This window comes from Onychostoma macrolepis, chromosome 16, assembly GCF_012432095.1.
Source record: "Onychostoma macrolepis isolate SWU-2019 chromosome 16, ASM1243209v1, whole genome shotgun sequence".
Classification (NCBI taxonomy): Eukaryota; Metazoa; Chordata; class Actinopteri; order Cypriniformes; family Cyprinidae; genus Onychostoma; species Onychostoma macrolepis.
In genome coordinates, this window is record NC_081170.1 from 26,997,925 (window position 1) to 27,017,001 (window position 19,077).

General features: G+C 36.2%; 1 long non-coding RNA gene across 1 annotated transcript; it reads right to left on the bottom strand.

The window, feature by feature from the left end:
- Positions 1-60: 60 nt before the first annotated feature.
- LOC131522335 (uncharacterized) lies at positions 61-5,535 on the bottom strand. The gene is made up of 3 exons (XR_009266507.1): positions 5,445-5,535; positions 4,929-5,012; positions 61-242 (listed from the first exon to the last, which is right to left on the bottom strand). It is a non-coding gene; the product is annotated as an uncharacterized LOC131522335 (long non-coding RNA).
- Positions 5,536-19,077: the final 13,542 nt, after the last annotated feature.

Consider the following 19,077-nt stretch of genomic DNA (forward strand, 5'->3'; position numbering starts at 1 on the left):
TTTATTAAATCAAACAAAAGAATGGAGTCAAAGTGAAACAGTAACATCTAAGGGGTTCGGTGAAGCTCCATCAACTTAAGCAATAGTCTTTTGTTTCTTTCCCCTCTCGGCTGTACGAACTCGAGGAGGGCGTCCGTCCAAACAAAGGCAGATGATCCACGGGTAGGTGATCGGAGTTACGAGGAGATCGTAACCTCAAGACCAGTCAATGGAGGAGAGGGGTGAGTAGTGTCTTATAGTGTCTGGAAAGTGGAATCAGGTGTAGGTGATTAGTAATCGGGTGATTGCGAACGGGTGCAGGTGTTACAGTAGGGCTGGGTGGTATATTGAGTTTGTACGATATAATCTTTATAAGCGATACAGTATGAAGCAATACCGTTAATATCGATATAAGTAGTTTGATACGAGCGCATCTGAAAAAAATATCTAGGTCACAGACTGAACTGCTGCGGAGAAAGTGCATAATACAATTTGTTCTACATGTATCAGGCTTTATATGAAAGGCTTTAAAAAAATCGTAAGATATAGTAGCCTATAGTTTATAGTTTCAGTTTAAAGCGGCTTTTTACATCTTTGAAAGAAGTCTCTTATACTCACAACTCAAAAAATAGTTAAAACAATAACATTGTGGAATGATATTACAATTCAAGAGAACTGTTTTTTTTTTATTATTTGAATATGTTAAAATTGTAATGTATCGCTGTGATCAAAGCTGAATTTAACATCATTACTCCAGTCTTCAGTGTCACATGATATTTCAAAAATAAATCTGATTTGCTGCTCAAGAAACATTTCTAATTATTAACAATATTTAAAAAAAGATGTGCTGATAAACATTTTAGTGTAAAAGTTAGGATTCATTGTTAAATAGACTCCAGACCTTTAAATGGTATTGTACACTGTAAAAAAAAAAAAACGTAAAAAAGCGGTAATTTTCTGGCAGCAGGGGCACCAGAAAATGTCTGTTAAAAAACAGAAAAATACTGTCAGGAAAAAAACAGTAAAAAACAGTTAAAAAAAACAGTCATTTCCTATCCTATAATTACGGTTTATTACTGTTATTCTACACAAAAATATCCTTATAATACCATGAAATCTTTTCATTTTAACATAAATTAATTGTTAAAATACAGTCATACACCTCTAAAACACAGAAAATTGTCTTTAAAAAAAGTTTTAAGTACAGATAATAACATATACTGTAAAAAAACGGTAATTTCTTTTCCTATAATTACGGTTTATTACTGTTATTCTACACAAAAATATCCTTATAATACCATGAAATCTTTTCATTTTAACATACATTGTTAAAATATTCAAACACAGAAAAATTATTTAAAGTTTAAAAGATCATAATCAGCAATTCTGATGAGCCATATAAAAAGTATTTAACTTGAGCTAGAGAGGTGACAGACATATCTAAAGGGATAGTTCCCCCCAAAATAAAGTTGTCATCATTTACTTAACTTTAAGTTCAACTTTAAGCAGTTTAAACTGCAAAAATAACTAAGATTTGCTTTAATAATAAAAAAAACAACACCAGTAATCTTAATTTTGTTTTATTTGTTATCTGCAAATACATCCTGTGATCAACATTTAACAAAGCATCGTTTAGCAGCATTATATTATATTATATTATATATATATATATACACACACATTTTTTTTTATGAAACTGGTTCTCCCCACTGGTTAAAACTTCTGGTCTTTACTGTGAGCTTTTTTTTTAACCCTGTACTTTGAAATGAACACAATTTAAAACGTGTAAACACACGTTAAAAAGCTGCAACTCACTCAAGATAACAGTCAGCCACAAAATACAAGCAGAATGAACCCTTTACACATTACAGAATAGTATATAAACTAAATGGAAATGTATGAAACAGAAAGAAGCTGGCATGTGAGATGTCTACTCTCGCCATTCAAAGTCTGCAATGTTTGTAATCAAAGAAAGAACCTTATGATTTATGGACTGCTGTTTTTTAGATTGCTGCTTCTCCACTTTGGTCCCCCTATCTGGATTTATCCAGAAAAGGCATCTGTGAAGACAGAAATACACTTGAATATAGTGCTATAAACATTTTTCATAATCAGCAATTCTGATGAGCCATATACAAAGTATTTAACTTGAGCTAGAGAGGTGACAGACATATCTAAAGGTATAGTTCACCCCAAAATAAAGTTGTCATCATTTACTCAACTTTAAGTTGTTACAAACCTGTACACATTTATTTCTTCTGTTGAACACAAAAGATACTTTGAAGATTTGTTTGTAACCAAACTGTTTTTTATTTTGGGGTGAACAAGTATCTACCATTAAGCAACTGTGCCTACAATAGCTGTGATGCGTTCCAACAACCAGTGTTAAAATCTGCTGCCAGTGTCAACATCTCCATAGATCATAAAGGAAATGTTACACCATGTCCTAACCAGCCGTGACGGCGACACACAATGATGCTATTTTAGAAACTGCGTTTTATTTTTTATTTAAATGATCTAAAAGATCTTTCAGATCAATGCATTGTTTCTGGCAATGTGGCTTTTCACATTTCAGTGGACCCTGTACGGTTTCACATTGTGACACGGATGACCGCCTATGGTGGCGCAACATATGACTTTTAAAGGAATTATACTTGGTAAACTTTGATTTGCACCCAATTACACAACAGGCATATTCACCATGTGCTTCATTTGTGTGTAATTTTTGATGATTTACATACCCTTTCACTGTTTCCATAGAAATGCCACATATAGGACATGTGAAAGCATTTAGAACACTTGCCATATTGCAAACTTACTTAATGTTTGAGCTTGAAGGCTTCTGACTGATCTCAGTTCCAGATAGCTATTGTTCCAATTCCTGGTATTGAATAAAAAAATAAAAAAAATTAGTTTGCATAATATTTGTGCAAAATTACATTACAATAAATTGTAACACAGCAACATTGATTTTCTTTATTTAATTGAGTCTCAGATTCAGTCACAAAAAAATCAGTAATTTAGGCATTTCTGAAACAGTCACTCAGTGTTAAGCCTTTACAAATTGAAAAAGTGTGTTTGTTTCTTAAACCTTTACAATGTGACCATCGAGCACCACACTACGAGTATTTTCCTTATGCCATTTTAGCTGTATATCAATTACACTAAATTTGCTGACATTTTTTTTTTTTTTGAGAATCGTGGATGCTTTTGCTAGAGACTGCTGTTAGTGTACCATCTGAAACCAAAGTCAACGTTGACTTATCACTTTAAGCCAAACAATTATCTTTTTTCTAATCATTTTGACGATGTTTTGGGCCAGTTAATGCGCTTACGCGCAGCATATTTGAAAGCTGTTGCTAGCAGTGGTCAACTTTAGTTAGCTAACTTTTTAGTTAGCCAGCCACGTGCCACACAGTCACGGCCACAAAATACAAGCCAACACAAAAGATAATGTTCTTAAAATGCAACGTTAAATTGCGTTCAGGTAACGTTAACACAAAGCTAAAATGCATCTGCAACCTAGCTAATGTAACATCTGACATACATTAGTTGTTTTGTTTTCGGTCGTCAATCTTAATGTATACTCTAGCTATGTCAGTATTGCGTTGAATTTTTGAATGTGTCAGTAAATATTTTCGACGTTACCTCTCACAACTGTTGCTTCGTCGAAAACAGCAGAATAGTTCACCAGCGCGCCGCCGTCTTCACTCTTCATCATGTCGCGCGCTTCTTTCTGAGTGCGCCACCAACGTGGCAGAGGTGTCAATTCTGATTGGCTTAGATAATTATTGCCGTGAAAATGATTTGCTGAACACAGAGGTTGGTGATTTGTCTTTTGCATTGGTTTTCGTAGCTTATTATTTAAATTGCAACGGTCTTTTTTTAAAACAGCTAAACTTACCATACCATACCAACTTTATTTGTTAAGCACTTTACAACAACTAAAGTGTTGTCCAAAGTGCTGTACAGAAAAATAAACATAAGTACAATTAATATGCACACAATAAAAGTATTCAAAGTAACAAATTAAAACAAGCAAATAAAGTCGACATCTTAGGTGTCAAAAGCCAAAGGAAAAGATGGGTTTTAAGACTGGTTTTAAAAACAAAAAAAAAGAAGAGGCCTGCTTAACACAAGTCGATAGATATACTTTTAACTAGGATATCTCTATTTCTAACAGATCTCTGATAATCTGTGACAAACTAAGGGGTGTCAGAAATTAACACAGTTGTTACAGTATTTCACGTGTTAAAAGTAAAAAAAAATCACTTTATTTTTACAGTTAGTTTCGTTAAAATTATCATTAAAAATATGTTTAAAAACAGATATATACTGTATTCCATTTATACAAAGTTTCTCTGTTAAATTACGTTACACATGTCAATAAACAGTTTTTTTTTTGTAATTTCATTAAAACATTTCTGTAATTTAAAAAAACAGGGAAAACACTGTAAAATTTATTGGCAAAAACTGTAAAAAAATATTTATTTTTTACAGTGTACAATACTGTTCAAAAGTTTGCAGTCAGTGAGGTTTTTTAATAAATTCATTTTTATTCAGCAAGGATGTATTCAATTGATGAGAAGTTAGAGTCAATATTTTTGTTTCAAATAAACACTGTTCATTTTAAACTTTGTTCATTAAGGAATCCTGAATAATACACACAAAACAAAATACGAATCAGGAATATTTCCTGAGCAGCAAATCAGCATATTAGAATGATTTCTGAATAATCTTCATGTAAAACTGAAGAGTAATGATGCTGAAAATTCATCATTGATCACAGAAATAAAATACATTTTAACATCACTCACTCATGTTTGGATGTCAAAACCTTCTTAAAATAACTTTAATAAAGAATTGTAAAAGATGCATGGTGATATGCATTTTTTCACTACATATATGCATATATGAAGTGATTTAATGAGATTTCTCATGCAGCTTACCTATGTTTCCCACATCTCTGTCAGCAGCTTCCTTCAGAAATTTAGATATCTTGGAACGTCTCTTCTGTTGCAGAAGTGTTACTCCTGAAACCACAGAACAATTTTTATCAATAATTGTTTGCAATTAAATATCAAATCACGTTTTAACTAGATTCAGTTAATACATGCTCCTTTAAGTGACGTCACCGATTAACAGTAAAGTTACAGCACATATTTTAGGCTAAATAAATTTGTCTAATTCCAATAACCCATTGACAAAAAGCTTTACAAAGCTATTAAAATCTCCCAACTACACATAAATGTGATGAAGTCAAAACTTTGATAAATCAGAGCTCAATATACAGAGTTAGCATACAATGTCTGAAAACAGTTGAGATGCTAACGGACTTTTTCGAAGACACTAAACCATCTTTATGAAGTAAATATTCAACAGAAGTGTATCAATTACAAGAAAGAAAAGTGTCAGGAACAGTTGTATGTAATATTTGTGTGATTTTAGGGACTAAATTAACTCACCTGAAAACGGTGAAAACAGAAGCGAGAGACGCAGTGTTGCAGCTGTCAGTTGGAGAGTTGCTGCCCCGTTTCCATGGTAACTCCCTTGCTGCAGCGTTTGAATGCTGCGCGCGTCCATCAAAACACGTCACACTCACGCACCATTTAAATAAACATATTATATAGAACATAAACAACAACAAAAAAATTATTTAATTTGGAATTTTAATCGTTTTGTAGTTATATGACCCATTCATACATAGGTGTAAACTGCAACCCGCACGTGATAGTGGGACAAAGTAGCACTTTTATTTTTATAGATTTTTTTTTTTTGCTATTTTTTTTATTAGATTTTGTATTGTTGTTTTTATGATAATTCAAACTATTTATTTCATTTAAAAATGTGCTTGCAGTTTTTAAACTAAACTTTTGTTAATAATTATAACTCTCACTATTTTTATTCAGTGCTTCAGATTCCTTTTAATTGTAAAAATGTAATGTAAAACATAAATGTAATATATATATATAATTTATAAAACAAAGATGTCATGTAAGAGCTCAGTAGAAACACGGGACAGAACCGCTTGCCACTGGTGCACTGACGGAGGCCCAGCCACAGCAAACCGCTGGTGGCGTGCCACCCAAAAAACGCCGGCTGACCGACAGCGTTTTTAGATTGGTCGGCTCGCCGATGGTGTGCCGACGGTGGTCCGACCGTATTAAGCCGCTGAATTTGTGCCACCCAAAAAACGCTGGTGGACCGCCAGGTCATTGTTTGCTGGGAACAATGCAGCATGCAAGTAAGAGATTAGTTTTACAGTTTGCACAGTTTCGATGATTATAACGAGAGGTTTTACCAAGGTGCATAAAACCTAACATAAAAATTATTTGTGGTATTAATTAATGTGACATTGTGAAATTTTGTTAATGCCGCTGATTGAGGTTAACTTTTTTTGAACCTATAATGTTTTTAACTGGTTTCCCATAATCATTAATCATGAAACATCTGTAAATGTCTTAATATATAAATATATAAAACACCCACACCAGTAAAAATAAATAAATAAAATAAAAACTTCAACCATATAGGATGTATGTGATGTTAATAAATATTAGCCTACTCAGTACTTCAATTTAAAATTGCACTGCAACAAGGACACTGTAAAATAAAGTGTAACCCAAATATGCAGCTGGACATTTATATCTAAACTTATGCTTTTACAGGTGGACTGAGGATGAATACTACGATTAATGATGTGAAGCAGAAGGAGGCAGAAAAGGCTCCAAGTGGTGTACTGGGACCAGAGACGAGTGGAAAAAGATTAGAGAACAGCACGAGAAAGACTGTCTCCAGGAGTGTTATCAGTTAGTGTTGTTTTTTTTTGTTTGTTTCTAAATTGTGTAGTTTTTGAGACAGAATATGTGACCCTGGACCATAAAACCTTAAGTTTTAAGTTGCTGGGGTATATTTGTAGCAATAGCCAAAAATACATTGTATGGGTCAAAATTACTGATTTTTCTTTTATGCCAAAAATCATTAGGACATTAAGTAAAGATCATGTTCCATGAAGATATTTTTAAATGGCCTACTGTAAATATATCAAAACTTCATTTTTGATATGTAATATGCATTGCTAAGAACTTCATTTTGACAACTTTAAAGGCAATTTTCTCAATATTTTGATTTTTGTTTTGCACCCTCAGATTCCAGATTTTCAAATAGTTGTATCTCGGCCAAATATTGTCCGATCCTAACAAACCATACATCAATGGAAAGCTTATTTACTTATTTATTCAGCTTTCAGGTGATGTATAAATCTCAATTTCGAACAATTTACCCTTATATGGTTTTGTGGTCTAGGGTCACATACTGTATATTTTATTATTATATACTGTAAGTTCAGGTGAGTTTGTTGTTTTTGTGTTTCTTCATTGTGTCAGTGTGTCAAATTTAGAAGAGCACTGATGTTTCTTAAAGGGATAGTTCACCCAAATGTGAATACTCTGTCATCATTTACTCTCCCTCATTTACTTGTTCCAAACCCATAAGACATTCATTCATCTCTGGAACACAAATGAAGATATTTTTAGAGATTTATTGCCCTCCATTAAAAGTCTAATCCCAAAACTGACACTTTTAAATGTTCTTAAAAAGATCATACAAAAAATCCATTTGAATTGAGCTGTTTAATCTAAGTCTTCTGAAGAGACAGTCAGTTTAAATGAACAGATATAATTTATGCTTTTGTGCACATATAAACACTGATCAGCGGAAAATGACGTTTTAATAAACGGAAAGTCAAGCCTGCTTGCTTGAAGTACCGTTGAACTTCTTTATATATTCACTGATTTACATTTATGCATTTAGCAGACGCTTTTATCCAAAGCGTCTTACAGTGCATTGAGGCTATACATTTTTTTTTTATCAGTATGTGTGTTCCCTGGGAATTGAACCCACAACCTTTTGCGCTGCTAACGCAATGTTCTACCACTGAGCCACAGGAACACGATCAATGTTTATATGTAAATAAAAGCTGAATATAAATCTGTTTACCATGTAATGTGATCATGTCTCTTCAGAAGACTTGTATTAAACCCCTCGATTCATATGGATTTATTTTACAGTCTCTTTATGAATGTTTTGAAGCATCAGAGTTTTGAGGAAGTAAACTTTCAATGGAGCAACATAAATCACTCAGATAAAAAAAAAACAAAGATCTTCATTTGTGTTCTGAAAATTAATTAATTTCTTATGTGTTTGGTGTGACATGATGAAAGAATTTTCATTTTTGGGTGAATTAAGGTTTTAACTGTTAACTGTCAATTTTTATGTTATGTAAGATTAGTTACATAAGACCAGTTGTTGAGATGGTATGACCCTGTTGGTTTATCAAAATGTTTAATGCTGATGCTCATCATTTTACAAAAACCTGAAAAGTATAAAAAATGTGTCAGAAAATGATAATAAAGTATTATATTGAACATTTTAATGTATGATTTTTCAAATTGCACACTTTCATGTTTTGCGAGTTTGTAGATAAATAAACAGTGGAATGTTCATGCAGAAAACTGACATTTACCTAACTGAAATACTGATGTTGCTTTTATCAATATAGTAAATAATTATTTATAATTATACTGTCCATGTGAGATGCCTCAAAAAACCTAATCAAAACACTCATATACACTATGTGGGGCCAGTCCAGTACCCATACTGGGCCCTAGTATATCCCACATGTGCTTCATAAGTGGGACCAATATGGGTCTTGTATCTGTTGCCCATTTGGGCCCCACATTAGCCCCAGTCAGGCCCCATATGAGATTCAGATGGGGCCCACATGGAACCCATGGACAAACCCATGTAGGGCCCATGATAGAATGTTGGCTGGGGTGAGTTAAATGTATGTATTTATTTGTATTTTTAACCGATGTAAAAGTGAAACTGATCGAGCCATTCGGCTCCGTCTGAGGGGAATTGCTCCTCTAGGGGCGCAATTTTTCTCAGCCATTGTAAGTCAATGGGACATTTTTCATATTTAATAATTAATAGTAAAAAAAAAAAAATGTAAGTCTGAAAAGATATAGCAACAAACTAGAAATCAGGTCTTGTGCCAAGCCAACATAATAATAATAATAAGAAGAAGTTTAAATAGCATAACAGTATGTTGGCTTGCCTTCGCCAAGCCAACATAACTGGAAGCTAAAGTTCGAAAACGAACTTTGATGTTGGCTTGGTGAAAAGCAGCCTCGGCAGCCTACTTGTGTGTCCAACGTTCTTGAGCTGCCCCGCTGCAAAAAAATGTACAACAGTATTTTTCCATGGACCCTTGCTATTTTATATTCTAATAAAAAGCTAGGCTATGAAACAGCTTCAACAGAGTTGGCTAGCTGGATGCGAAGTATGTCATGCCTTTTATTTATTTTCCCTGTTTGCTATTTCAAAGTCCTATCACCGAAGCGTTGAAGGCAACGACACAGAAGGTGACTGAAACAATGTGGTTTTACTCAAGGCGATCATTGGGGTCCAAGCACAATGGTTTTTATAGATGATGCAGTTACATAATGGACATGTCTCTTTTCAAGTAAATTATGAGTCCTTATGTGAGTACTATTATATGCACAATATGAAAATAGATAACTAATATAGTGTCCCTTGGACGTACATTCAGTTATGTGTGATAACTTGAGAAATTTATTTTCAATACCATTAAAATTAAGATAAAAAAGTAATGGTCTATCAGTATTTAGGAGATTAGAGTTTTTGCATACTTACTATATTGGCCTTTATTAAAGGTTATGTAAATATAATGAGTTGATATGCAGTTTTTATTCAGTCACAGTCTTGGAACAGATCTTGAAGGATTTGCTATCCTGTGGCTCCCTCGTGTGGATAACATTAGCATTATAGCCTCCCATCTGGCATTTCAACGTTGATTCGCCGTTGAAACAACGTCAGGTACCATGGTTGAATCAACGGTGAATTACCTTTCGATTTTGCAAAACGGATCAACATTGATATTGTGACGTCGTTTCACTGCGTAAGTAACAACGTTGATTCACCGTTGAAATCGCGACGTTGTTTCACTCTTACCTTTCGGGTTATGGTCTTCTGACGACGTTGAATCAACGTTGAATTACCTTTCGATTTTGCAAATTGAAACAACGTTGATATTGTGATCCTGTTTCACCGGCGTACCTTTCAACGGTCGATCGTCGTTAAATGTCCAAGCAAGCATTCACTTTGGAAATTGTTAATATTGCAATTTAGCTTAAACGTCAACACTGAGATGTAAACTATGATTTTCTGTGCATATTTTGTGTTTTCAGTAACTAATAAAACTTGCTGTACATGATTTGCAATCCGACGGAATAAAAAAAATAAATAAGAAAATGGAAAAAACCCATTCTAACAATTAGATGTCCATACATCAGCAGTGCAGGGATGAGATGCTTCATTTTCTAAAGAAAAACTTTTGAACAATTATGCCAAATGGAAAAAATAATTTTCTTATACAGTTTCTATACAGTATATCTATATTGTACACTTTCACAGAATTTCTTGAAAAAATTCTCACTCAACAACAGCACTTTCTTTAGGGTTCTAATTCCATACACACTGCAAAGATTCACACTATATATAAATAAATAATTATAAATATAGTTTGGAAACTTGCTCAAGTCTGTTTGACCAAAAATACATAAACCATAACACTGACAAACACTAAAATCTTACCATTTCCAAACTTCTGACCAACATTTCTTAACATTCAAAAATCTCAACAATTAAGTGAAAAGGAATCCAAGTAAAAGTAAGGAAAGTTTGTAGAACTAGTAAGAAGTCATTTGTAGAACTTTACATTTTTCGCGTTAACAACAATTACACACGGTCATAATAGGCAAAAATTATCAAATAATTCGGGACCGACCTAGCAGTTTTATTGTGCAGCAGCTCTCTCACTCACAGCTACCTCACTCAGAAAGACTGCCAGGATAACGGTCATATTTTCAAACTTAAAATGGCGCGCACAGTTTCATTGGCCAGTTTCATGAAGGACAGCCAGATTAACCAATCATGATCAAAGCAAATAAGGTTAAATAACCAATAGGAATTGTTTCAGCGTGGTAAGGCAACGCAATGTGTTTAGTTTTATTGTTGTTGATGATATTTATACCAGAAGGTTTCATGATTAAAAATGTAAAATGATAATAAAACAATAACTGTCATTATTTCAACCATATTTTAACGTTGAAGGTTGGTCATGTACCGGTTGGGCTTCATCTCTGAACAAATTTAAGATGAAATGGCCAATATTTTTGGAATGATTACAAATGTTTAATTATTACTTTACTGATAATATACCCACATTAAACTCAAATTTACTGATTCTGTATTTTATTTCATGGTTTAAGAGTTTAATTTTTGACTTACATTGTTAAGCAGTGATTTTTATGTGACTTGTTAGATGGCTATTTAACAATTATAATGGTAACACTTTACAATAAGGTGTCATTTGTTAACATTAGTTAATGTATTAACTAACATGAACAAACAATGATCAATACATTTATTACACTATTTATTCATCTTTGTTAACGTTAGTTAATAAAAATACAGTTGTTCATTGTTTATTCATGTTAGTTCACAGTGCATTAACTAATGTTAACAAACACAACTTGTGATTTTAATAATGCATTAGTAAATGCTGAAATTAACATTAACTGAGATTAAGAAATGCTGTAGAAGTATTGTTCATTCTTAGTTCATGTTAACTAATGTTGTTAACTAATGTTAACTAATGAACCTTATTGTAAAGTGTTACCATTATAATATATAAACAATATAATGATGAAAAAAAGTACAACAGTTATTGTTTTCATAATATTTTGTGTAGACACTTGGTTTTTGGATTGTTATGAAAAGGTTTTTATGACAACAAAAACTCATTACTGAAAATTAAACACCAATTTCATTCATATTGTTTTTCAATAGGTATAATGGTATAATGTGTTACAGCTCTATGAATGAAATCTTTCGATCTGATCGATGGAATATGGAAAATGTGGGCTCTTTTTAATCATGAGAATTTTCTGAAAATAATGCTGCTCAGTTTTTGAAGATCTATGCATGTTTCTTAAAGTTACGAGCTAAAACGTCACAGGATTGCAACCTCTGTTTTTTGTATTTTTTTGCTTAGCTTCATGTCCTAATTCTTTTTTATGTGTTATAGCTCTATAAAAGAAATGTTTAGATATCATGCATTTTTAATTAATTGTGTCTGTGTTTCAAGTATAATTCGTTCTAAGTAATGGTGCTTCATATAACTTTATCCAAAGAAACAAGTATTAATGATAAATCCCCTGTGATGTTTGTACTGGCTACTGTATACAGGCCACCAGGGCACCATACAGACTTTATTAAAGAATTTTCTGAGCTTCTATCGGAGTTAGTGCTGACTGCAGATAAAGTCCTAATCGTTGGTGATTTTAATATCCATGTTGATAATGAAAAAGATTTGTTGGGATCAGCATTTATAGACATTCTAAACTCTATTGGTGTTAAACAACATGTGTCAGGACCTACCCATTGTCGAAATCATACTCTAGATTTAATACTGTCACATGGAATTGATGTCAGTGGCATTGAAATTTGGCAGCAGAGCGATGATATCTCAGATCATTATCTAGTCTCTTGTATATTCCATATAGCTAAAGCTGTAAAGCCAACTCCTTGTTACAAATATGGTAGAACCATTACCTCTACCATAAAAGACTGCTTTATAAATAATCTTCCTGACTTATCTCAGTTTCTCAGCATATCCTATAGCTCAGAACAACTTGATGATGTAACTGAAACTATGGACTCTCTTTTCTAGCACTTTAGATGCGGTTGCTCCTTTACGCTTAAGGAAGATTAAGGATAAGAGTCCAACACCGTGGTATAATGAACACACTTGCGCCCTAAAGAGAGCAGCCCGGAAAATGGAGCGCAGCTGGAGGAAAACTAAATTAGAGGTATTTCATTTAGCTTGGCGGGAAAGTACCCTATCCTACAGAAAAGCATTAAAAACTGCTAGATCTGATTACTTTTCGTTTCTTCTAGAAGAAAACAAACATAACCCTCGGTATTTATTCAATAAAGTGACTAAATTAACGAAAAATAAAGCATCAACAGGTGTTGGCATTTCCCAAGAGCATAGTAGTAATGACTTTATGAACTACTTCACTTCCAAGATCGATACTATCAGAGATAAAATTGTATCCTTGCAGCCGTCAGCTACAGTATCGCATCAGATAGCGCACTATAGATCCCCTGAGGAACAATTCCATTCATTCTCTACTGTAGGAGAGGAAGAATTGTATAAACTTGTTAAATCATCTAAACCAACAACATGTATCCCTATCCCATCTAAACTTCTAAAAGAGCTGCTTCCAGAAGTCATAGCTCTTTTGGCTATTATTAATTCATCATTGTCATTAGGATATGTCCAAAAAAAAACTTCAAATTGGCTGTTATTAAGCCTCTCATTAAAAAAACACAACTTGACCCCAACGATCTAGTTAATTACAGACCGATCTCAAATCTCCCTTTTCTGTCAAAGATACTAGAAAAGGTAGTATCCTCACAATTATATTCCTTCTTAGAGAAAAATGATATCTGTGAGGAATTCCAGTCAGGATTTAGATAGTATCATAGTACTGAGACTGCTCTCATTAGAGTTACAAATGACCTGCTTCTATCATCTGATCGTGGTTGTATCTCTTTATTAGTTCTACTGGATCTTAGCGCTGTGTTCGACACTATCGACCACAACATTCTTTTGAATAGACTAGAAAACTTTGTTGGCATTAGTGGAAGTGCCTTAGCATGGTTGAAATCGTACTTATCTGACCGCCATCAGTTGGTAGAAGTGAATGAAGAGGTATCATATCGATCACAAGTGCAGTATGGAGTACCTCAAGGCTCAGTACTAGCGCCGTTACTTTTCACGCTTTACATGTTACCCTTGGGAGATATTATCATGAGACATGGTGTTAGCTTTCACTGTTATGCTAATGATACTCAGCTCTATATTTCTTCGTGGCCCGGTGAAACACACCAAATTGAGAAACTAACGGAATACATAGTCGATATTTTTTACTGCTAAATTCTGAAAAAACAGAGGTGTTAATTATCGGACCTAAAATCCCCACATGTAATAACCTAGAACATTATCTAACACTTGATGGCTGCTCTGTCAATTCTTCTTCATTAGTCAGGAACCTAGGTGTGCTGTTTGATAGCAATCTTTCATTTGAAAACCATGTTTCTAGCATCTGTAAAACTGCGTTTTTTCATCTCAAAAACATATCTAAATTGCAACCTATGCTCTCAACTGGTTAGACTATGCTGGTTAGACTATTGTAATGCTTTATTGGGTGGTTGTTCTGCACGCTTGATCAACAAACTACAGTTGGTCCAAAATGCAGCTAGAGTTCTTACTAGAACCAGGAAATATGACCATATTAGCCCGGTTCTGTCAACACTGCACTGGCTCCCTATCAAGCATCGGATATATTTTAAAATCTTGTTAATTACTTATAGATCCCTGAATGGCTTACCTCTTCAGTACTTGAGCTAGCTCTTATTACACTATAGTCCTCCACTGCGTCCTCAAAACTCTGGCCGTTTGATAATACCTAGAATATCAAAATCGACTGCGGGTGGCAGATCCTATTCCTATTTATCACCCAAACTCTGGAACAATCTACCTAACACTGTTCGGGAGGCAGACACACTCTGTCAGTTTAAATCTAGATTAAAGACCCATCTCTTTAGCCTGGCTTACACATAACACACTAATATGCTTCTATTATTCAAATCCGTTAAAGGATTGTTAGGCTGCATTAATTAGATCAACCAGAACCTGGAACACTCCCCATAACACACAATGTACTCGTTACATCGTAAGTAGAATGGCATCTACGCTAATATTTGTCTGTTTCTTTCCTATTCTGTTTCTCAGTCCGTATCCGATCAGATGGTGGATCAGCACCAAGAGATGATGTCTACAGCCCTGATCGTCAGCGGAGACCAGGACACCCAGATGAGCCCCAGAGACATATCCCCAATGAAGACCTCGATTAAAATACAATAAAACAAAAAATATAACAAAATAACTAAAAATATAATAAAATACCTAACTACATAATACTATTATTGTTAGAAATTGCAACACAATTAAAAATAGAAATATAAACTTTTGAACTGCGGGTTTCGTCTGGCCAGAGGAGAACTGGCCCCCCGACTGAGCCTGGTTTCTCCCAAGGTTTTTTTCTCCATTCTGTCACAGAGGGAGTTTTGTTTCCTTGCCGCTGTCGCCTCTGGCTTGCTCAGTTGGGAACACTTAATTTCTAGCGATTATCGCTGATTTGATTGCATAGATACTATTTAAACCAAACTGAGCTAGACAATGACATCTCTGAATTCAATAATGAAATGCCTTTAACTGAAAATTGAGTGTTTAATCTTATCATTGTACATTACTGACACTCTATTCTCCAATTTGATACTGTTAAGTGCTTTGACACAATCTGTATTGTTAAAAGCGCTATATAAATAAATGTGACTTGACTTGACTTACTTACTGTAGTTAAGCAGTAGCAGCCCATTACTCATCACTCAAAATACTGCATAGCCTACCAAAGGACATCATTATTATCTGTTGTAAAGTTACAGTAGTAATTTAGCAGACAAATAATCATATCATTTTATAATAGGTTTAGCAGGAGCTAGGGCAGACAACAACACAAGCCTTATGAAAATTAACGATGGTTTTACTATAAATCCAAAGACAATGGTTACTATTATTAAACCATGGTAACCACAAATTACCCATGGTTTTGCTACACTAACCATAGTTTAACCATGGAATTTGTTGTAAAAATAAATACAAATGGTAATCCAGTTTTTTTTTTTTCAGTTGGATGGAAACAGGCTGGAGACAGCAAATTTCGCAAACTTTTTTTTACGCATATTCTCTGTCGATAACTGGATGGTGTTACTGAACACAATATACAGTAAAAAAAAAAAAAAAGATCTTTCTGACCCTGTTCATTAGTTTGTTCATCAATCAATTGATCGATCACTCCATCTATCCATCTATCTATAGACACTACTGAAATTGACAAAATAAGCTCTAACAGGAATGTCCTAAAACAGAACATACTGTATTTTTGAGAAACATGAAACATGCATCACCAGTAAGCAGAGGACAATCTGTTAGTTTGAATAATGGCAAATGGAAAGAGTGTTTCGGGAGACTTATTAATTATTATTGTTGCAACACAAAAAAGTTTAGTAGATTTTTGCTGTAACTTTGGGTGCTTTCACAATGGCAATTACGTTTGAAATAGAACATGGTTCACATGAAGAACAAGAAAGCTGTCACGCGGACACCAGGAGCACACCACGGTACTGTACCTGAGACTACCTGTAGGAGGTGGTCCGAGTTCAGTTCTATTGGAACTGTGGTGTGATTTGCATGAATGTGAAAGCAACTGGGGATGTGTTCTTGCTACACTTTTAGGTCTCTTGTTGTAACGAATCGGCCAGGCTCCACCACCACCCAATCACAGAGATCACTCTCACCTGAGTTCTGAGCACCTGCACCTGTCACGCATCCAATTATCCAATCACCAGTCAAGTACATAAGCACACACCTCGGTCACCATCATTGTCCTGTCTCGTGTCTACGAAGTGGACTCTCTGACTTAGTTCAGCTTTCTATATTACGTACCTGTGTGACTTACCTCCTGTGTTCCTCCTTAGTGTTCTGTGTCTCCACGTTCTCTCCAGTCTCCGTGCTCTTGAGGTGTGTGCTCCTTCTCTGTGTCACCTGGTCTCCTGGTCATCTGTAAGGAAGGATTCCACGTTACACTCTATTCCGATCTCCGAGGAAGACGTCTAAAGAATGTTATACTCACCCTTGCATCTCCCCACTATCCGTAACAACTTCTCTGTGCAAAAATAAAGATCATTGTTTTTACTTACCATCTGTGTCACGCCACTTCTGTTACAGAAGACCGGACCATCACCGTCTGCACAGATGAGTTCCCACGACCCATTTCAGGAGCTCGTGGATTCCCTCCGACGAGTATTACTCCAGGCTCCAGCTCCGCCATCACCACCACCACCACCACCACCACCACCACTACCAGTCACTTCCGCAAACACTGCACGCACTTCTTCGCCTACCGTCATCTCCAGTCCCATGGCCAGACCAGCGCCCTTCTCTGGTTTGGCGGAGGAGTGCAACGGATTTCTCCTACAGTGTAACCTCACCTTTGAGATGCAACCACAAATGTATCCTACTGAACGGTCTAAAATAGCATTCATTATTTCTCTGCTAACAGGAGCTGCATTGCGATGGGCAGAAACAGTCTGGGCTCAGACCAGCCCTGCTACTCAAAGCCTTCACAGCTTCATTTCTCATTTCCGTGAGGTATTTGGCAGGACTGATGGAGATACTACAATCAGTGAACAACTCTACCATCTACAGCAAGGTGCTATGAATATTAACGAATATTCTATCAAGTTTAGAACCCTTGCAGCTGCCAGCGGATGGAATGAAAGATTGCTAGGGATTGGTTCCAAAACTTCGATTGCAACTTGCTTCTTATGATGACTCCATCGGATTAGAACAATTCATCCAGCTGTCCATTTGCTGTGTAAACCGCATGCAGTCCTGTTTAGCAGAGCTATCACCCGCTGTGTCTGCATCACTTCTCCGCCGACCAGATCCCACGACCCCTCCTGAATCATCTCCAGAACCCATGATGGTTGAAAACCAGAGGCTCACTCCAGCTGAGCGGCAGAGATGGTTGGCCCGGGGTCTCTGTTTGTATTGTGGTGCGAGTGGGCATATAATCCTGGCATGCCCCCTTTGTCCTCCACGACCTGTGTGGTAAAGTGTCATTCAACCCGCGGAGGTTAAGATGGAACCACTCACTACTTGTGTAATGCTTACTGCCTCTGTGTCTGTTTCAGTATCCGCCCTACTCGACTCCGGGTCAGCAGGAAACTTCATCTCCAGAAATCTCTGCCACCAGCTCCAACTTCAAACCATCGCCACCGAAACGGTTTACCAAGTCCAGTCTGTAACAGGGAAACCATTATGCAGAAGGAATGTGCGCTATGGTGTGGGACCCATCAACCTGCGCATTGGTCAGCTTCATTCTGAAACCATCCATCTTCTCGTTCTGGAGGGGTCCACCACTGACATCATCTTAGGGCGCCCGTGGCTGGTAAAACACAATCCCATCCTCTCTTGGAAGATGGGAGAAGTCCTGAAGTGGGGCAAAAACTGCTTTCCAGGATGTTTTCCCATCACTCCCTCACCACAAAGATCTCCTGCTGAAGTAATACCTGTGTGTTCAACATCCATCAAAAGCCCCATAGAGAAACAGTCAGTCTACATTCCCTCCTATTATGCCTCCTTCAGTGACATGTTTTGTCCCAAGAGAGCATCCCAGCTACCACCACATCGGCCATGGGACTGTGCTATCGATCTCCTACTGGGTGAGCCAGTGCCCCGTGGAAAGATCTACCCACTCTCGCTTCCTGAACAGAGGGCCATGGAAGAATATATCGCTGAAGCCCTGAAACAAGGATGCATCCGACCATCGACTTCCCCTGCTGCATCTAGCTTCTTCTTTGTGGCCAAGAAGGACGGAGGCTTGAGGACCTGTATTGATTACCGCTCACTTAACAAGATCACAGTCAAATTTTGCTATCCACTTCCCCTCGTCTCATTGGCTTTGGAACGTCTTCGGGTGCCTCGATCTTCACCAAGTTGGACCTCCGCAGCGCTTATAATCTGATCCGGATATGCGAGGGGGACGAATGGAAGACTGCATTTGTGACCCCTACTGGCCATTATGAGTATTTAGTCATGCCCTATGGACTCGTCAACGCACCCTCCGTATTCCAGGACTTTATGCACGAGGTGCTCCGGGAGTTTCTCCATCGTTCTGTGATCGTCTACATTGATATCCTGATTTACTCCCGGAGCCTAGCCGAACATCGCCGTCACGTTGCGGAGGTCCTACAACGACTCAGGGAGTACCATCTCTACCTCAAGGCTGATAAATGCACCTTTCACCAACCTTCCGTGCA